Here is a 22628-nt window from a genome sequence, read left to right as displayed (position 1 = left end):
GTGATTGCTGCTGAAACCACATCCTTGGTTCACCTTCCCTCCCTCCCTCCCCATCTTCCCAATTCAAACACTGTGTGTATCAGAGTGCATAAACCCACTCATGCATGCATGAGTGCACAGGCCCGCATATGAGACCCATATACTGCTTGTAGGCTCAATATGCTTCTCCTTGACCATGCAATCCTCAAACCCAGAAAAAGCCCTGAAACACTGCCCTGACTCCCTCCCCGGCACTGCTGTGGTAGGTACCACTTAGCTTGTTGCACTATCTTCAGCCAGTGACCCCATGGGCATGTACCTGCCTGGTCTTGCCTAACCCCCTCTTGTACAAAGCAGCCTCCTGCTCCACATCTGCAGTCCTGGGGCATTTTCCCAGGTTTACCCGACTGTGGCAGTCCCCAGGCAGACTCGGACCCAGCCACCCTGGCTGCCCGCTCCATCTGGGATTTCCCCCATCTGCTGTCCGGCTGGTTATACTGATGGACCCCAAGACACCCTTAACTCTGTAGTCATTTTACTGATGGAATTCAGTTAAGAGCTAAAATCTCTTGGCTTGAGCACAATGACAAGTTTTAAATCAAAAGAAGACCTGAGATTTGTCCATCATGGTTCTACCCCACAAAATTTAGGACAAGCATGCCCAACGCTCCTTCTCCAAAATACAACAATGCTTTAACTTCAGCAAAATAGTTACAATCAGGGTCTGTTTTAACACGTGTGGCATTTTGTTTGCTTGTTTCCTTGTTTTTCCAACGTGGACAAATATATCTTCAACCAAATAGTTACAAAAGTTTAGTTTGGATTATTTGTTGTTGTTTTCAGGTTTCTTTTTTTGTTTGGGTTTTGTTTGTTTGTTTGGGTTTTTTTCTTGCTTTTGGTGTGGACAGAATGATCAATTTTTTCCTTAAATGTATTCTTGGAAACAGCCACTTTATTTTGGCTGAAACATTTAAAAAAGAAAACAAAAACAAAACACAGCCTAAGGCAGATACCAGGCATGGAAAGTTCATCTTAAATCTGTATTTTTTATGAAGTTATGAGCAATGGAAAAGAGAGTCATAGGATGTAAAGTGTCAAGCAGCTCCTGTAATAGGTGCCATTGCCTGTGTCTGTAATGTTCAAAACAGGGACCCCAGGACTGAAGGCAGCGCCCCAAAGGGCAGCTCAAATAAAAGTGGTGTAGACGTGCCAAGAAAGGAACATCAAACAAATGACAAAAAGGGTCTGTTCTTACCTGCAGCATAAGGACTCTGTTAAATCAGTCTATCTTTTTCCCCCAGTTATCAGACACTTGCTGGACTTTTGAAGATGGAGCAAAAGAGGGAGATGGAGGGTGTAACTGGATGTAATGCTGGCATGGCTGCTGGAGTAGCCTTGCTCTGATGTGGGTTCTCACAAGCAAAAGGCCACTGAAATTCAACCTTCATTTCTCATCTGTAAAAGCAACCAAGCGTAAATGCCTTGCTTCCTTCTATTCTTGAGCTAACCTCCAAATCAAAGAGGCCAAACTGAGCGCAACAGTCAGCTCTGGGTACAAAGAGGGGAGTGAAGGTGAGAGCAGCAGTGCAAGGTGTCAAAAAAGGAGGCTTCACCCCATGCTCCCCCTCCCAGCTGGGCTTCATAGGGTGAGCAGCACGTCAGGGCCCTGGGGGCTGCTTCTGCAGCTGGAAATGTTGTCTTAGGCACAGAGAATTAGGAAGAGATTTAAAATATTTTGAGTTTTGGTTCTGAAAATAAGATCTGAATCTTATCCCTTTCTAAATAAGATTTACATGCCTAGAAAGAAATCTTTTTAAGCTTTAATATTTTAGCTTATCAAATTACTGAAGAGGATTCAAGCTCATTTTTTTCTTTTACTTTTAATGTGCAAAAATTATTGCCTATCTATAAGAACAGTTTTGGTCTGATGTCTTGAAGATTTTTTAAACCAAGTTTTATGTAAAAAAATATGTATGAAAATATTAAGAAAAAATCCTAATTATTTTCATAGTCACTCTATGTTGTCTTTTACATTATCCTGCTCTTAAAAAATTAGCAGCATAGAATGAAAATTTGATGTCCCTTTTCTGATGGTAGAAAAAGATCATCCTTTTAATTTTTTCTGTCTTCCCTTTGGATGAAGTAACTTTAAAAGGAAACAGTGAAGCAGTATACCTGTTCTTTAAATTGAGAGGAAATAATAACAAGCAAGCTCATAAAAATATGAAGTGAGAGAAAGCCCACTCAGTGTTACTGTTTTCAAACTTTCAAAATTAAGAATTCAATTAAAAAGAAGGAAAATATATTTTTGCATATTTTTCAGTTCTAGAAATGTTACCAGATAATTTTACTGAGTATGAAATTTCAAATCAAAAGCTACTCTTGGGAAAATCATCACAAGAATACTTTTTTTTTCCCCCCAGTGGCTACTAGTGTTAAAGTATTGGAGTAGTTTAAAACAATGCCCTCAGTGAAAGTCCAGTTGCAAGCATTGCCACAGCAAGACTGAATGTGCCAGAACCAGCATAACTTTTTAACAACTCATAACTGCAAAATAGGAATTTTAAAGAAAATATTTTAAAATAATTTTTGCCTCCAAAATAATTCTGGGTATATTCAGGCATTGAAGGTTACCTAAAATAAAGAAGTTGGTGGAAGCCTTAACCAAGGAGGTAAAATTATATGTCCACCATATCTCTGTTTTTATTTGGTGTTATAAAAGCCTAGCGCAAAGCTTGTTCACATAAATGGAAATCTTTCAATCCTAATAGAATTTTATTCATGCCTTCGTTTTTTGATTTCTATATGGAGAAAATATGTCATTAACCCTGTTCCTATTTATTCTATTGAATTGTCTATCTCTTTTTATATCATGACAGATTTAATCCTATATTATTAAATACATATTTTGTCCCTTTTTCTTTCCTTTTAGGGACATACGTCTATCCTATTCTTTTGCTTCCTGCAGTGAGTGGTGATCTATAGCAAAGTAAAAATTAATTATTTTTCTTTTGAGCAATCATAACTCCATTTATTTACCTTTTCACTGGAGTTATATAGCTATTAATTCCAGCTAGTTTCTTTAACATAACTAGCCTGCAACCTTTCTTTGCTAAGAAGACATGCAATGCACAGTGGGTTTTTGTGTTTACCTGGCACAATCATGGTGAGCAGTGAAGTGCCCCACCAGCCCATGTCAAAAAGCCCTTCCCAGGAAGTTTTCTGTTATGAATTTGCCTAGGGAAAAATTGAAGTATTCAGTGTGGCAATCTAACTGACTTTCTATTAACCCTATTCACCCTCCCAAAACACCCAGATACAAAATTATATACTTGGAAGTTGTGCTGATTTATTGCACTGCATGTTTTTGGCTCCCACAACCACTACTACATGGAGTCTGGTTTGTGAGTTAAAGAATCCTTAAGGGTCTTCCTGAGAAAGCCTTCCTCGAGGTACAAGTATGTCTGCTGGTCCAGATAGCAACATCTGTGCAGATGCTGAAACTTTAGAAACCTTTTAAACTGCTCTTGGTAAGAAATATCAATTAATATAGCAAAGGCTTACAGGAAGCAGTATCACAAAAGCTGCGGAGAGGAAAAAAATCAAAGCTGCTGGTGAATCTTGACTATCTGTTGTGGTTTAGCCCCAGCCAGCAACCAAGCACCACACAGTCACTTGCCCACTCCCCCACGGTGGAATGGGGGAGAGAATCAGAAGAGTAGAAGTGAGAAAACTCATGAGTTGAGTTAAAGACAGTTTAACAGTTAAAGCCAAAGCTGCACACGGAAGCAAAGCAAACAAGGAATTCATTCACTCCTTCCCACGGGCAGGCAGGAGTTCAGCCATCCCAGGAAAGCAGGGCTCCGTCACGCGTAACAGTTACTTGGGAAGACAAATGCCATCAGTCCAAACGTCCCCCCTCTTCCTTCTTCTTCCCCCAGCTTTATATACTGAGCATGACTTCATATGGTATGGAATATCCCACTGGTCATTTGGGGTCAGCTGTGTCAACTGTCCTGGCTGTGTTCCCTCCCAGCTTTATGTGCACCTGGCAGAGCACGGGGAGCTGAAGAAGTCCTTGACCAGTGTAAGCACTATATAGCAACAACTAAAACATCTCCAAATTACTGTCACTATTTTTAGTACAAATCCAAACCATAGCCCTGTACTACCTACTATGAAGAAAATTAACTCTATCCCAGGCAAAATCAGAAAGCTATCACACCAGCAAGGCAGGACCGGTCTCTGCAATAAGTTCTCCAGTGCTTTATCAGGGCTGTTTTTCTGCGAGGACACTGTTCCCCAGCCTAATCAATCAGCATCATTATGATAATTTCCACAAAATTTAGTTTTAAATAATATTTTGCTGGATTTAATTTTGCAGCTTGCTATAGTATTTTGAGCAATTCCTATCTTTCCTTTGCTTTTACCCCAGTTTTGCATTTGTGAGCTATTACAAAGTCAGTTAAGCAAGTTCTGCCTATTTTTAAGCCTTAATTTTCCCTCATAAATCACCTTTATTTATGATAGGGTGAACCTTTACGTTCATGTTATTATTTTTCTGGTAGTCATTAAATAACTTATGCACTAACAAAAATAAGAAGAATACAGTAGAAAAAAAAACTGTAGGCAATGTCATCCATAGTACTAAATTTTTTGAAGTCTCGATGTGTTGCTTTTTGAAAATCAGGGTCTACATTTAAAAGCCAATGTAATGGTTACTGGTTATTTTTGAAAATATAATCTACTATTTTTTAATGAGTAGATTTGTAAATTATATAACAGTGCTGTTTGTTGCTTAAGGTGTTAAGGGTTGTCACTTAAGGCTTATTCTAAGGGAAAAGAGCTGGCCTTGTAAATTTATGATTGTTTTGGCGGATTCATCCACTTTAGGTTTTCAATTTAATCTTTCCCATCTCTAAACCTTTTTTCTTGAGCAAGAGAAAAAGCAAATTACTATCTTAACTTGTGCCTGTAGCCATGTTCACTACCTTAATTCTAAGCTCTACTAAAAAAAAGAACCAAAAAAAACAATGACAGGAAAGTAAGACAAAAAAGACATTTTGTTGACTGAATTGAATAGAAGGGTGGCCCTGAGAGCATGAACTTTGCTTGAGCTATAATGGGTGCAGTAGTGTATAAAATTTAAACTTTCCTCTGTGGATGAATGTCAACAGTGGTTTGCTCTTTTCACAAATGATCAAGTAAGTACAATGCTGACTATACAGGAAACCTTTAAAAAGTACCCTTTTCCCCTCTCAGAATATCCATCCAGCACACCCACAGTGATGACAGTTTTCCACTTGCCATTGTTGTTACAGTGTTACTGATGCTTAGAGAAGACCTGCCTGACTGAGTTCACCCAGTTTCACGTAAGTTGCAAGGAGTTAGGTCACCAGGCATCTCTTCGGGAACCTATTTTTCCAAGATTTTCCAGCTGACTTATCCTTCAAAAACACAGTGCAGCAAATTCCAATAGTTTGGGGAAAAAAAATCACCTTGGAAATTTTCATTTTAAAGGTCCAACTAGTCAAAAAACATGCCAAACTATATTGGTTTTGATTAATCTTCTGATCAAATAAAGTTTCAGGTCTTGCCTCTTTTCTCTTGAGCCTCTCCTCTTGTCCCTGGGGCAGCCAGGCTTATTCTACATTCTTGGACTGCCCTAGTTCTGCTGCTGTCTTAGGTTTGGAGTCCATGAGGCTGCCAGGTCCACCCTGTGGGAACAAGCTGCGGGGAGCCAGGGGAGCAAAGGAGGAGGAAGAAGGGATGAAGGGAGGAAAGGGGGTTCTGAATTTCCAGACGATCTCCCATGGATGTGTGAGCTGAAAACTGGGCACTTCATCCATTTCATGAGGGATTTGCAGCACTGTGACAGAAACTGCTTCTGGTGGGATGTTAAGTCAGTTTTGCCAAAGCTGGATTGAATTTATATCATCAAGGTATAAGTCAGCTCCACATGCCTCCCAGGGCTGTGGGGCTGGGAAATAAAAGCCAGAAAGTCTTGTATCCTGCTCTCTTGAGAACTCATCTTCCATCTAAATTTGGAATTATTGTTGCCAGAAACAAAGAAAGAGATACAGGCCTGTAGGACTTTTTTTCCTTTTTTTTTTTTTTTTTAAGTGAACAAAAAGATGTTTTGACAGTTTCCCACTTTGACTGCTTCTTTCATACGTGAATTCGTTACTCCCTCTGTGGACTGAAACCTGATCCAGGGCACAGTGTCCAGTATTCAGGACACAGTGCCTAGTGAGCAAAGAAGGATGCACAGTGGTACATTTGGTGGCTAGATTTGAAATACCTGCCATGATCCTTCTCACTTGCCACAGTCTTTCAAGGAAAAGATAACATATTTTGTTGAGGTTGCTCATTTAATGCTTCTTTCTCATTACTTTCCCACTTTCCTGTAAATACGCTTATGGAACCTGTGGCTATCCCTAACAAAAGCAGACTATGAAGAAATGCAAAATGATGCAACAGAAAGCTTTATACAGAATTGTACCAGAATGAAATTCTAGTACACATTGATGCTTGCCGCAGTGTATATTCTTTTCTTCTATCCCACGCACTTATGAATTTTGCAATAGATAAAGGTATAGCCATAAACTTTACAAGATTTAAGACTATTTCATGAACAGTTATCTAGAAAGGTATTCATGGGGGCAAAGAGTTTTGAAACAACTTTTAGACTCTCATTATTTCACAAAGAAAAATATTATTCAGAACTAAGGTTTTAAATAAATTTCACAAGATTGTTTAGTTAGAAGAATTCATTCTGCTCTAATTAACACTGTGATACAGGGAGACTTGATCACTCTCAGTGGAAAGAGACAGAATTTTTTATTTCAACTTAAATCAGATAGGGGCCAAAACTTGCAACTTAATATTGTCTGATAAAAGATACAAAGCTTTTTATGCTAAAGCTAGAAACAGTCTTATTAAGCCATGCAGCTGGGTTTATGGACGGCAACTTACATCCTCCTGTGACAGAAAGAGAAAATATGAAAAAGCAACTTATTGATCAAACTTTTATTTATTTGCAAATAAAGGACTACCTGGAAAGCACAGAACTATGCTTTCTTTGTAGTTCTTTAAATCCTTGAAGACTGTACAAGGCACATAGGCGATATCACTTACACTTTTTGTTTATTTATTATAAAACATCTACAGTTGCAGGAAAGAGATGGCATAAGAGAATAGTGTTAAGAAGATAAATTGCTAACTGAGACCAGCTATTTTGTAGCCAACTAAATATGAGCTAAACCTTAGACTTCTTCAAATCGAAGTTCATAGAGGGAAACTTTGGACCTTTTCAGTGGGTAATCTTATCGATTCCTATATTCATCCCAAATAAGGCTCTGGCTATTTTTCTGAAAGTATATAAAGAGTGGAAAGATGAGCACTGTGGTAGAAAGAAACCATATCATATTGTGAAAGTAATTTACAGTCTTTCTTAACTATATTAAGAATCTCAATGTTTTGGTGGAAAATGTAAAATAAATTGGAAAATATAAATTAGCTCCATTTTCATCCTAGACCTACAAAACAACACAGACTGATAAGACGGTAAGCAAAGAAGTGTGAAGACAGTGACTTTGTAACAAAAGATGTGTTATTTGCATTGCAGCAAATAATAACATAAACTAGATTGAGGCAATTTGGTTTTTTCAGCAAGGAGGAGGATGTGCAAGGTGAGGGAAGACTGAAGCCCCTGGCTGAGCAGAAAAAATTAGTACTACAGAGCCCAGCAGAGCCTGTGGAGAGAAGCGGGGGATAGGGTAGCTCAAACAAGGGAGCAGAGACAGAGAGGGCCACCAAGGCCACACCATCAGGATCAAGGAAATGCCACAGGTACCTGGACTTCTTTGTGGTAACACCTCTTACCAAGCTTTGCTTCACAATCCCATAAAGCATTTCACCATCACTGCTCATTTGCAGTCAATGCACAGCTGATTTAATGTATCCTGAAGCTGCGTCAGCAATAAAGTGGCAACAGAGACTGTGACTCTCTGCTTTGATGTCTCATGATTGCCATGACAGCTAGCTGCCCCGCTGTAAGGACTCCTGTGTCCAGGTCCTTTAAATAAACAGTTTGTGATGGGGCCAGAAGAGCCCCCCAGGTGTCTTCCCAGTGCTCAGAGGGTGTGTAAAGCAGGGAGAACCTGTAGCTTTCAAGATGAGAGAAATGTCCAGCAGGGCACCTCCCCTGGTAGCCTCGCTTACCAGCTGTGCCAGGAAGTTATCTCCCACACACTCCAGGAACCTCTGAGACTGCTTTCTCTCTGCTGTGTTGTATTTCCAGGAGATAGCTGGAATACGAGTATAAGGGCTAGAGACTGTGAGACTTCAGCCAGCTGCTTGTAGAGTACTTCATCTGTCTCTTCATCCTGGTTGGGTGGCCTATAACAGACTCCCAACCAGGATGTCTGCCTTGTTGGCTTTCCCCCTGATCCTTACCCATAAGCACTCAACCTTATCATTACTGTCATTGAGTTCTAGACAGTCAAAACACTCTCTAACATGCAAGGCCACCCCTCCGCCTCTCCTTCCTTACCTGTCCCTTCTAAAGAGCTCGTAGCCATCCATTGCAGTGCTCCAGTTGTGCGAGTCATCCCACTATTGTTCCCTTATGGTGACCACATCAGAGTTTCCCTGGAGTGCAATGGCTTCCAGCTCCTCCTGTTTATTGCCCATGCTGCGTGCATTGGTGTAAATGCACTTCAGCTGATCTATTGATCTCTTCTCCAAAACAGGCATGCCACCCCCAGGCTCATCCCTTGCAAGCCTGGTTTTATCCCCTTCCCTCTTCGCATCTAGTTTAAAGCTCTCTCAATGAGGCCTGCTAACTCCTGAGCCAGAATCCTTTCCCCCCTTTGCGACAGGTGAACCCCATCTGTCTCCAGCAGGCCTGGGGCCATGTAAACTGCCCCATGATCAAAAAAAACCCAAAATTCCACTGCTGGCACCAGCCTCTGAGCCACGTGTTAATGAGATGGGACTTCCTGTTCCTTTCTGTATGTCTCCTGGCTACCGACGGGATGGAGGAAAACACTACCTGCGCTCCTGATCCTTCAAGCAATTGCCCAGTTCTCTAACGTCCCTTCTGATTGTCTTTGCACTTCTGTCAGCTACCTCATCACTGCCGACCTGAACAACCACTAGCGGATAATAATCCGATGCTTTTACCAGCCTAAGGAGCTTCCTGGTAATGTCTGTTATCCTTGCTGCAGGGAGGCAGCAGACTTCCCTATGGGATGGGTCCGGTTGGTATATCGGGCCCTCTGTTCTCCTCAGATATTGGGTTCCCTGGCACAGAAACCCCCCTTTTCTACCCCAATCTAGTGCCCAGTCTCAGGACTTACCATTGGTGCCGCCGCATGCCTCGCCGACTGAGTGCTGTTTGGAACTCAGAAATGTATCAGGAAGAAAAGAACAGAAAAGAATGGAAGAAAAGAACGGCAATATCCAAATGGGGTCAGCGACTACGACATGATAGAGTTTTCAATTCTTGGAGAAGTAAGGAAGAGGGTCAGCAAAACTGCTACCCTGAACTTCAGAAGGGCAGCCTTTGGATTGTTAAGGAGTCTGGTTAACAGAGTCCCTTGGGAGGCAGTCCTGAAGGGCACAGGAGTCCAGGAAGGCTGGATGTTATTAAAGAAGGAAGTCTCAAAGGTGCAGGAGCAGGCTGTCCCCGTGTGCCATAAGTCGAGCAGGTGGGAGAGAAGACCAGCTTGGCTGAATAGTGAGCTTTGGCTAGAACTCAAGAAAAGAAGGAGAGCTTACTGCCTTTGGAAGAAGGGGCAGGTGACTCAGGAGGACTACAAGGATGTTGTGAGGTTATGCAGGGAAAAGATTAGGAAGGTGAAGGCCTAGTTGGAACTTAAACTGGCCGCAGCTGTTAAAGATAACAAAAAGAGGGCCAGGGAGAATCTCCCTCCTTTGTTGGATGTGGAAGGTAACGTTGGCACGAAAAATGAGGAGAAGGCTCAGTGCCAGGGAAGGTCATGGAGCAGATCATCTTGAATGCTATTACGCAGCACATGTGGGACAACCAGAGGGTCAGGCTCAGCCAGCATGGGTTTATGAAAGGGAGGTCATGCCTCACTAACCTGGTCTCCTTCTACGACAAGGTGACCCACTTAGTGGATGAGGGGAAGGCTGTGGATGTTGTCTACTTGGACATTAGTAAGGCCTTTGACACTGTCTCCCACAACATTCTTCTGGAGAAGCTGGCTGCTCACGGCTTGGACAAGTGCACTCTGCACTGGATTAAAAACCGGCTGGATGGCTGAGCCCAGGGAGTGGTGGTGAGTGGAGTCAAATCCAGTTGGCGGCTGGTGATGAGTGGTGTTCCCCAGGGCTCAGTGTTGGCACCGGTCCTGTTCAATATCTTCATTGATGATCTGATGAGGGGATTGAGTGCACCCTCAGTAAGTTTGCAGATGACACCAAGATGGGTGGAAGTGTCGATCTGCTGGAGGGCAGAAAGGCCCTACAGAGGGATCTGGACAGGCTGAATCATTGGACTGGAGCTGACGGTATGAGATTCAACAAGGCCAAGTGCTGGGCTTTGCACTTGGGTCACAACAACCCCATGCAACACTACAGGCTGGGGGAGGAGTGGCTGGAAAGTGGTTGAGAGCAGGACCTCGGGGTGTTGGTTGACAGCCGGCTGAACATGAGCCAGCAGTGTGCCCGGGTGGCCAAGAAGGCCAACAGCATCCTGGTTTGTATCAGGAATAGTGTGGCCAGCAGGATCAGGGAGGTGATCATGGCCCTGTACATGACACTGGTGAGGCCTCATCTCAAGTACTGTGTTCAGTTTTGGGCCCCTCACTACAAGAAGGACATTGAGGTGCTGGAGCGTGTCCAGAGAAGGGCAACAAAGTTGGTGAAGGGTCTGTAGAGCAAGTCTTATGGGGAGAGGTTGAAGGAACTGGGTTTGTTTGGTCTGGAGAAGAGGAGGCAGAGGGGAGACCTTACGGCTCTCTCCGACTACCTGAAAGGAGGTTGTAGCGAGGTGGGGGTAGGACTCTTCTCCCTAGTAACAAGTGACAGGACTAGAGGAAATGGCCTCAAGCTGTGCCAGGGGAAGTGTAGGTTGGACATTAGAAAAAAATTCTTTACAGGAAGAGTGGTCAGGCATTGGAACAGGCTGCCCAGAGAGGTGGTGGAGTCCCCATCCCTGGAGGTATTTAAAAGAATGGTAGACATGGTGCTTGAGGATATGGTTTAGTGGTAGACTTGGCAGTAATAGATTTGCGGTTGGACTTGATGATCTTAAGGGTCTTTTCCAACCTTAATGATTCTATGATTCTACGATTCTAAACACTACAAAGGAGCAATGCTCCAAGCATCTATGCAGGTGAAAAAAAATGTGATAAAAAACCAACTTCTTTGTAGAGCATTTAAAACCTCATGAAACAGGCTGAAGCTTCCCCGCTCCCCAGAAGGGTCAGCAAGATACAAAATCTTTCAGGTGCATGCATTCATATGTTACTTTGAAAAATGTAAGCAGTATCCAGGAAATTAGTTCCTGTGTTAGCTATTCAGCTCTGTAGGTTTGCTACTCTGCTGAAACAAGAAGGTGCTCTGGGTGTGTTGATCAGATCCACCCATGGACAACGTGGTATAGATGTAGACACAAAGTGTTTTCATCAGTATCACAATGACTTGCCAGAAGAATTTAGAATGAGGCAAAACCCAATAGCTTTAAACTAAAAACCTGTTATATTTCCAACAAATCTTTCTCTTGAGAAATATCTTCCCTGAAAAAAATAAAATGAAATCTCATTAGATTTCAGGATTTTTATTCCAATAGCTGTTATTCAGCTCTTAGGAGAAGATCCTTGCAAGACAAATGAGACTGAAAGTGTGCTTTGGTTGGAAAAGCTCCTGAGAGCAGACTGTCAGGCCAATTAGACTGTGTGAGAAATTTTGAAGCTTCGGCAGTGGATGAAGTGTGTGACAAAAAGCCTGAAGTGACTTGCAGTCCTATGCAAAGCCTCTGTGAATGGAAGGAATGATGTTAACTGACCCAGACAGGGAAGAAAGTGGATATGAAAAATGACATCTCAAGGGTGGCCCTTAACAACATTCTGTGCTGGGGAAAGAGTGGGAGCAAGTACATGGAGTACACATGAAGGCTGAATTTCATTGGGAAAGTGAGTCTGAAATTAACCTCTGTGACCTGTCAGCTTCTACTGCACTTGAAAATAAGAGCCAATGCTGAAGAAATGTAATGAATTTGTCATCTACTATCAGATTAAACTGTTTAATGCAAACTTATATTTGGCACTGAAAATTTAGCAATGTAGTACTTTGCACAGTGACTTACCCACTTTACATGCAGAATGTAAATAATGAATAACAGTTTGGATTTGCCATATTCCTATGAACTCTCACTTTGATTTCTACTACTCTACATGAACACATAAAGCAAAAGACTCTAGAGACAGCTCACGGTGGATGTGAGACTTCTTGTTATTGGTAATCCCCCTTGGTCTACTCTACTGGTAATTTCTTTGCTTGATATCTCTGAAGCCATTTTTGATAACTTTTTTTCATATGCAAGTAAATATATTAGGGTAACTTATTCTTAGTTGCTTATAACATCTTCTTGCCTCAGGTCTATTAAATGCACATTTTCATTGGAAAACTACACCCGTAAAATAAATTCTTCTTCCTCCAGTGGCTCAGAATCTCTTCACAAAGGTCACAGTGTTTGCCATTACTGACAGGAGAGTTAATCAGTGCCTTTCAATCACCGATAGGAAACAATATCCTGCTTTCAGGTACAGCTTGCTCAGAGAGGGCTTTCTGTTTAAGAGAGGGCTTCTCTTGTATTCTCTACTGTTCAGTAGAGTGGTTTGACCCCATGCTGTAGGCTGCTTTGCATACGTGGGCACACACTGCACTGCTGAAGGACAGTTTTGTGCCCAGAGCACGTAGCGCCCCACACCAAGCAGCAGTTGGTGGGGTTGGGTGGCCTGGGCTGCTTGGCTGCTGGATCTTACAGGGTCCCCAGGAGGTTGCACTCCTCTCTGCTTTCCTGCCCAGCCTCATTTGGGAAGCAGCTGCTGAAACAAAGAAAGCTGAAAGGTAATCACCAGAAGGGTTTTGGTAAAGTTGTTTTCATTTCTGTAAGCTATGTGTGTCCCTAAGCAAAGCTTTTTCTACAACTGAGGCAAGAGGGCACGAACGAGGCTGAAGGTAACTTCTCTGCTGGTTCCCTGTGCTTCACACCCAACTAATCTAAGGCGGGCCCTAAAATAAACTTCTCTGAAATACTACTTGGAGAGTTCCTTGTGTCTTCTCTCACTCTTCTTTATCAGTCATTTGCTGCTGTGGTGTTTAATTTTTCTCACACAGTTTTGAGACTGTGATACCTTAACTCAAATGTTTTTTCTTTGCTTTCAATGAATTTCAGCTTTTCAGTAGTCAGCTCATAATGTCTTTCATATTGGTCAAACCAGTCCTCTATTTCTGTTACCCATTCATCCATTATATTAATTTCTTGTCTTTTAATTTCTTTTAATTTAGTAACAATTGTTTATAAATCTGAGTATATTCTCCCACTCTTGCTTTTTACTGCACTTAGGAAATCTGTTGAATCTTCTTCAATTAAAGGTGTCCCATTCTCAACTTCAATTAATCTTTCCTCTGGGGAAGATTCCATTACTGGATGGAATATCACAAATTAACTCACCTGTTCTTAATGTCAGGCAAAATAGAGTTTGTTTTCCTTAGATTAAAAAATAAAAATTTTAGCTGTGAAACTCTTCACAGGGAAATTCTAACAAATGCTATATTCTATCACAGTTCAGGTAAGATGGGAGAAAAAAAAAAATCAAGAAAGACCCAGGAAGTGGAATTAAACCAACTGATAAGCAACCAATCAGCTTTAGAAATCAGATGTAAAATTCTGCCAGTAGAATAACAATATCAAGACATGTGATATATATTTAATTTCTATAAAGATGTGCTGTTGCTAGAAGTGAGATTCTACCAACATGTTTCCCAGCTCTGATAATGCATCATAGTGGAAATGTTCTCTAAAATTATTAATGAAACCCAATCAACTTGTTATTCAGGTTCCAAAATTCACTCCTTCCAGGAGTTTCTTTGGTTTCTTGTCTCAGAAGCTGTCTGTTTAGCAGAGGTAGTCTGATGGGATGGTGTATAACCTGGCTGGTATAGCACCATGTTGAGACTCAGGAGACCTAGGTCGTATTCCATAGTCTGGGACTGGCCCTTTGGATGGCCTTTGGGAAGTTTCTCACCTTTCCATGTCTTAGCCTGAACATCTTCCATGGGGATGATATTATCCTCCTCTGTAAAGCACCTAGGAAGCCATGAAAAAAAAATTGGACTGGAGCATCTCCCTTAGGAGGAAAGGCTGAGACTTGGGTTTGTTCAGCTTGGATGAGAGGAGACTGAGAGGGGATCTCATCAATATCTATAAATATCTAAAGGGTGGGTGTCAGGATGATGGGACCAGACTCTTTTCGTTAGTACCCAATGACAGGACAAGGGGCAGTGGGCACAAGCTGGAACACAGGAAGTTCCACCTGAACACGAGAAAAAACTTCTTTCCTGTGCGGGTGCCAGAGCAGTGGCACAGGCTGCCCAGGGAGGTTGTGGAGTCCCTTCCCTGGAGACATTCAAAACCTGCCTGGATGCGTTCCTGTGCCCCCTGCTCTGGGTGTGCCTGCTCAAGCAGGGGGTTGGACAAAGTGATCTCCAGAGGTCCCTTCCAATCCCTACCATTCTGTGATTCTGTGATTTCTCGATGTAGAGAGCAATGCCTCCACCCCTTCTTCTTTGCCTGTCCCTTCTGAGCACCCTGTAGCCATCGATAGCCACATTGCAATCATGGGATTTGTCCCACCAAGTTTCAGTAATGGCAATCAGGTCATAGCTTTCTATCAGCACAGTAGTTTCCAACTCCTCCTGTTTGTTTCCCATGCCATGTGTGTTAGTGTAGAGGCATTTCATCCAGGCTGTGAGCCATGTCTCCTTCTTAGCAGAATACCCTTTGATTCCACTGAGGTGTTTCATGGGAGTTTCCTTGTTGGCTCCTACTACCTCAGGAGCCCCCAGCTCATCTCCACAAGACTTCAGCTGGGCTGCAGTGCCCCCAGCACACCTCTGGGCAACAGGCTGAGGGCTCATACTAGCAGCACATCCCTCTAACCATTGTGTACCATCCCTCAGCTTGTTACAGACAAGCCTGATATGTTCCCCCTCCCGCTTTGCCTCTAGTTGAAAGCCCTGTCAATGAGCCCTGCAAGCTGCTGAGCAAAGGCCCTTTTACCCCTTTGAGAAAGGTAGCTCCCATTAGACGACAGTAATCCTGGTGCCGTGTAGGCCATACCATTGTCAAAAATCCAAAACTCTGTCAGTGACACCAGCCACAGAGCCATGTGTTGATAGATTGTGTCTGCCTGTTCCTTTCAACATCATTGCCCACAACCAGAAGGAGGCAGGAATTAATATTACCCCTTAAAAATAATTTCAATCCTTTTCAAGATCTTCTTTGGGAGAAAAACATTCCAATCACCTCTGCTTGTGAATGAAACTACCCTCCCCATCCCCTCCTTCCCTCCCCCAGCCGCAGGTCAGTAACTTGCCTAAGCTACCCTTTCCAGATTGCATTTCTGACTCCCTCTGTGACTGAGCTGCTTATTAGATACCTCCTGACACGTCCCACCAATGTGTGAGAAAAACAGAACAGATTTATTTTTCTAATAAATTTTTGTTACAAATTCATTTCTAAACCTACAGATTATGACCTTCACAAGTCAGGTGACTAAATGCATCAGAATTATTGCTATAATAGCACTGAATCCTATTATCTATTTTAGGGTTGTACTCATAAGTATCCCTTGATCTAATTTAGATTATGTAATGTATAATGTATTTAAATATATATAGATGCCAATAGTACAAAAGTATATTTCTTATATAGCAAATTCCCTGAAGTTAATATCAAAATAAGAGGAAAATCACAGACTTCATAATTAAATTAAGAAAACTGACAGGGCAGAAAATTAAAACATTGCTGGAACTACGACTGGCTAAAGCAGGATATACTTTATCAAGATGAGACTCAATTCTCTTTTTTCCTGTTACTATAAATTATAAGGAAGCAAAATTCTTAGAAAGATTAAGGCAAAATGGTCCTTCCAAAATGGTGATTTTCTTATCTTATGCATAGTTAATCTGTGCCTGAAGTCTATCAGCCATTGCCTTTCCTCGTAGTTTCGTATTATGTGTTTTACGAAGTCATAAAAAATGATCCAATGACTCCTGTGTCAGCGATCTAAACATTTCATGCTGGACTCACAATCTCATAGAAGAAAAAAAAAGAAGGTGTTTTGGTCATAAATCTAAGACTTAGGAAAGGAGGAAAAATATTCTGTCATGATTTCTAAGGGAAAAGGAGGACCTTTTGCCTACCATTAGCTTAGTCTCATGTATGAGAGAACTTCTATTTATGTTCTCCAACACTTGTGAAATCCAGGACAGAAAAGTTTTTTGTTTTCTTTTCTTTTGCCTTTTTCTTTCTACTTTTCTTTTTCTTTTTCTTTTGCTTTTGCTTTTGCTTTTGCTTTTGCTTTTGCTTTTTCTTTCGTTTCCTTTTTCTTTTTTCTTTTGCTCTTCATTTTCAGTTTTTGTTTTCCTTTTCCTTTCCCTTTTCTTTTTCTTTTTTTTTTTTTATGCGACAGATGCCTTAATACTGCATTTTGCTTGTGCACTTCAGCTGAAGTTTCTTATTCTAAATTCCAAATACCTGACTAACAGCCTGACAAGTTGTTGGACTTGAGGGATACCAACCTGCTTTAGATTCAGAAAATGCCTACCTCAGTACAGACAAACTCTTTCCATCGCAGTGGTTGTCTTGAAGGAGACACAAGCAGCAAATAGTAAATAATCTCTTCATAAAGATAGAGCCTTTTATTTAAATTAATTACACAGTCCAGTCTATATTTCTCATATACCTTAAGGGACTTCATTAAGGCAATTAAAACAGAAAAATAACTCCCTTTCTCATTTCTTCCCCTCCTATTTTTAGATTAAACAAATTAGACATAATTTATATCAATATGATTATTTTAACTGGAAGTCATTTTCTTCTGTGCTTCTTCCTCTGGTTTTGTTTCATAATCTGTGTATAAACAGTCACTGTTTTTCCAACATGGAACATTATTTTCCAGGCACTATTCATTCTGTTATACACACACACACACACAGACACAGACTGTTACAGCATATTTTTTGACTTCTTTCTTAGTTGATTATTTAGTGTTTCTGGTGAGCCTGGTATATCTAAGGCAGCAGGGGAACTGCTTGCCTGTATTTTCCCTGTAACCTGTTGTGATGAGGAAGGCATTACTATATCATGTCTTCCAGGGGACTTTCATTTTGCCAACTGACTGCAAAGAAAATCTGTTCCAAGGATCATATAATTGCATTAGTTTTAAAGACATAGATTCACAAAAAGGAAAAAAAAAAAGGATATTTATACTCCAGGAAGCATGCTGAAAGAAAATGTAGAGTAGATAATGAACTCCAGGTAAAAACTGAGATTTCCTCACAGACCATTCACTCAAACCCAAGCTTTCTTTTCATTAATTGTAATTTACCAAGGGCTTTTTGGCTTGAAGTCCTGTATAGGCATGGCTGCCCTCCCCTGCAAGGCGAACTGCACAAACCTGACTGAGGTCAGCTACTGAGGGCCTGACCCAGGAGACTCCCTTCCCAGCTTCCACTTTAAGATTATTTAAATTACATGTGATTGTTATGAATAAGATTATCCTAACCAGAATTCATTTATTTCTGCACTCTTTTCAGCTGCTTTGTTACATAATCTGTGCAGGAGCACTCAGAATTTTTTCCAATATGGAAAGCTATTTCTGAACACTGAATCTGCTGTTTACACCGAAGCACATGGTTATAATATATTCACCTATCGTTTATGTGATTCTTCACAGTTTTAAGTGATTCTAAGATTTCTAAGTAAGCAGAGGAACTCCTGGGAGAGGTAGCTTCTGATGGGTTGGTACCATTCAGAAGGCCGAGCAGTCACCATAAATTGTAGTTGTGCTTTGTTCATCTGTACTATTCACACTATTCAGTGAAGAAGCAGAGACTCTATGTGTAGAGAAAACCCCTGGAAAGACAGGAACAGAGTGTACATATCCAGCCTGGTGTTTCAAATATAACATGAATATTTTGCTGACAAATGCTGAACTCAATTACTAAAAAGGTTCAACAACTCCTAGTTTCTTATGGGTACAGACTTCTTTAAGTATTAACGGTAAGAGTGAGAACAGTAGAAAGGGTGCACCTAAACCTGTAACATTCATAACAGACTTGCCTAGTACTGGAAGAAATGGCAGTGTTTGGGGCAGAGCAGAGGAATGCCTAGCTCAGTAGTCTGTTTCTGTTACTGGAAGTTGGAGATTTTGAGTGTGGAAGAAAAATGGGGTCTGTGTTATTTTATAAGATTACAGATCAGATATGGTTAGATGTGATGTTATATCCATTATGCCATGAAACTGGGGAACCTCTGAGAATCAGGCAAAACTTCTGGAGAAGATAATTCAGTTGTAAGGAGTACAAGCATTATATCTTTTCTAATTCTGGAATAGTATTTTGAGAATAATGCTATCACCCTGTCAGATATCCTTCAAAAGGAGGAAGAGAGTGAGGGGCACTTAACAGAAAAACAGAAAATGAGTTGGTTTTTTTTATATGGAGAGAGTCAAGATGAGTTGCTAAGTGAGCAACTTTTAAAGTATGTGGCAGGCAGTTTGTCTTCATATAATAAAGTGACTTTGCATTTCAGTACAGGTGGTAGGTTGTGGCGAGTGCCCAGACCAGTCTCCTGGTGAAAAGGTAAGCACCTGCACAAGGAGTACATGGGTTGATGATCTGTTGCATCAGGTGGCTGAGTTGCAGGAAACAGGTAAAAGGCTGTGCAATATTAGTGGAGCCAAGGGGGAGATAGGTGGTTTCAGAACAACGTTCCTGTAGCAGACACCACTGAGAACAAGGCACCTTGGACCTTGGTGTCCCAAAAAGCAGGGCTCCACTTCAGTCTCCACCCTCCAGCATCACTACCAACAACAGACATGAAGTTTAGCAGCTGTACACACTCATGAGCAAAGTCTACAATGTGCAACTGTACCATCAGCACAGAGTGGATACCATAAAAAGAAGAGATGAATGCTCGTAGTGGGTGACTCCCTGTTAAAAAGCACTGAGGCACCCATCTGCTGACCTGACAGGGAGTCACAAGAGATTTGCTCCCTTCTGGGAGCTCTGATACAAGACAATGCTGAGAGGGTGCCACAAATTGTCAAGAGCACAGATTACTAGCTGCTGTTACTCTTCCATGTGGGCACAAATGCCTGCCAGGGCCTGGGCAGAACCAAGGAAGGCTTTAAAGCCCTGGAGGACCAAGTGAAAAATATTGGTGCCCAAGTCATATTCTCCCCCATTTTACCAGCTGGAGAAAAATGGGCAGCCAATAATAGCTGAAGAATGCAAATAAACTCTTGGTTACATGGTTGGTGCTGTCGCAAGGGTTTTTGCTTCTATGACGATGTGACTTTCCCCAGCAACCACAGCTTGTTAGGGAGGGATGGAACCCACCTGTCTAGAAGGGGCAAGGGAATCTTTGGCAGCAGGCTGACCAACTTGGTGAGGCAGTCTTTAAACTGAAGGACTCAGGGGGGCGGGGTGCAAAGTGGCAATGTTAATGCCATCACATCCAACAGGGGAATAAGCCAGGTCAACCAGAGCAGTGACAAAGGTACCTTAACTGCCTCATGAGATGGCAATCATAAGACCAACCACGTCAAGGGTGTGTATGGCTATAACGGGTCTTCATTGCACCCCTCCAGGGAAATCTGCATGCTCAATTACCTCTCTGAAATGTCTGTACACCAATGCACACAGCATGGGGAACAAACAGGAGGAAACAGAGATCTGTGTGTGGTCACAGGACCACAATCTGATGGCAATTGCAGAGACATGGTGGGATAGTTCGTGTGACAGGAATGCTGTCATGAATGGCTACATATTTTTTAAGACAGACAGACCAGCAATGTCAGGTGGGGGAGTTGCTCTTTATGTAAGGGAGCAACTGGAATGTGCCGACCTCAGCCTGGGGGTGGAGGAAGAATGAGTTAAGAGTTTGTGGGTAAAAGTTAAGGGGCAGGCAAATATGGTTTACACTGTTGTGGACGTTTGCTACAGGCCACCTGATCAGGAACAGGAAGTTGACAGCTGGAAGTAGCCTTACAGTTGCAGGCCCTGGTTCTCATAGGGGACTTCAACCACCCTTATATTTGCTGGAAAAGCTACACAGTGAGGCGCGCACAGTCCAGGAGGTTCCTGCAGAGCACTGAGGATAACTTTGATACAGGTCAAGGAGAGGCGAAAAGACAAGATGTGCTACTGGACTTTCTACTAACAAACAAAGAGGGTCTTGTTGAGGATGTGAGGGTTGGGGGTAGCCTTGGCTGCAATGACCATGAGACGGTTGAGTTCAGGATACTGCGTGGTAGAAGCAGGGCAACTAGTCGGATTACAATCCTGGACTTCAGGAGGGCTAACTTTGGCCTCTTCAAAGACCTGCTTGGAGGAATCCCATGGGCTAGGGCTCTAGAAGGTAGCGGGGTCCAAGAGAACTGGTGAGTATTCAAGTACCACTTCTTCCAAGCTCAAGATTGGTGCATCCCTGTGAAGAAGTTGTCAAGCAAAGGAGCCAGAAGGCCCACATGGATGAGCAAAGAGCTTCTAGAAAATCTCAGACAGAAGGAGGAGGTGTACAGTATATGGAAAAAGGGACAGGCCACTTGGGAGGAATATAGGAATGTTGTCAGGGTATGCAGAGATGCAATCCGGAAAGCCAAGGCTCACTTGGAACTCAGTCTGGCAAGGGATGTCAAGGAGAACAAGAAGGGCTTTTCAAGTACATCAGTAGTAAAAGAAAGACTGGGGAAACTGTGGGCCTGCTGCTTGACAAGGTGGATGCCCTGGTGATGCAGAATGCAGAGAAGGCAGAGTTGCAGAATGCCTTCTTTGCTTCAGTCTTTACTGCTAAGGCTGGACCTCAGGCATCCCAGCCCCAAGGACTGAGAGATGAAATCTGGAGAAAGGAAGACTTCCCCTTGGTTGAGGAGGATTGGGTTAGTGATCATTTAGGCAAACTGGACCCTCACAAATCCATTGGGCCCGATGGGATGCACCCACGAGTGCTGAGGGAGCTGGCAGATGCTGTCGCTAAGCCACTCTCCATCATCTTTGAAAGGTCATGGAGGACAGGAGAGGTGCCCAAGGACTGCAGGGTAGCCAATGTCACTCCAGTCTTCAAAAAGGAAAGGAGGAGGAAAGACCCAGGAAATTATAGGCCAGTCAGCCTCACCTCCATCCCTGAAGGGTGATGGAACAGTTCATACCTGGAGGTGATCTCCAGGTACGTAGAGGAAAAGAAGGTTATCAGAAGTAGTCAACATGGATTTACCAAGGGGAAATCATGCTTGACCAACCTGATACCCTTCTATGATGGTGTGACTGGCTGGGTAGATGAAGGGAGAGCACCTGTGCCCCCTGCTCTGGGTGTGCCTTCTCAAGCAGTGGGGTTGGACAAGATGATTTCCAGAGGTCCCTTCCAACCCCTACCATTCTGTGGTTCTGTGATTCTGTGATTCTGTGATTTGTTTCTGAGAAACAGCTACTGAGCACAAGTTTTTTTCAATAATATTTAAAAAGAACATCCCTCAAATCTGAGGCTAGATACTTAAATACCTTTTCAGATAGCTCTGTAAATCATCACACCCTTATAGGAGCTTTAACCTTTAATAACTTAACCACCTCCAATTTGGAAACTTTGGGACTATCTAACATGAATAAATAAATTACCTTTGGTCTGGAAGTGTTTAATGAGTGCTTTATGGAAGATGTATGAGCCACTGAAAAAAGGAGAGGAACTTTAAAATGTATTGCATCCACAATCAGACAAGTTATGACCTTTAGACCATATCCAGTCAAATAAAGTGTACATTTGGACTTTAAACCAGCAGAAACTGCAGTTTAAAAACTAAGTGACTTTTGAATTAGAAGTTTTATAACTGTGGGGAAGTGGACGAGCAACGAAAGTCTTTGTGACTACTTATAAGTGTATAAAGACAAGACAAACTTTTCTATAATGCTTGGCCAGTGGTAAATTTGGACATGAAATCTTATTTTCAGAGGCTATCCTGATACATTTACAAATACAAAAGTGCAGATTTTGAAGCTTTTGTTGATGTGAATATCACGAGTTTTGCCTTTAGCCAAAACACTTAAATAGATCTAGCATTAAAAAAATGACATTGTATACCTTCCCAAGACCTGAATCTGGTATGAATGATCCTTTTTAACATTTTCATAAATGTAAATTAAATGCCAAACCACAGCAACAGTCACTAGGGACAATTAAAAAGCAGTTAGCCAATTTATGTCTGAATTCCATTGGATTGGTACAGCTCTGCATTGCATCAGCTTTACAGCACCAGCTATACCCCTCTGTGCAGTTACACCAATATCATGCTGGCACAGGAAAGCAGAACCATAATCTGCTTCTTCAGGGTATA

The sequence above is a fragment of the Phalacrocorax aristotelis genome, chromosome 3, assembly GCF_949628215.1.
Source record: "Phalacrocorax aristotelis chromosome 3, bGulAri2.1, whole genome shotgun sequence".
Classification (NCBI taxonomy): Eukaryota; Metazoa; Chordata; class Aves; order Suliformes; family Phalacrocoracidae; genus Phalacrocorax; species Phalacrocorax aristotelis.
Note: the sequence above shows the minus strand (reverse complement) of the source record.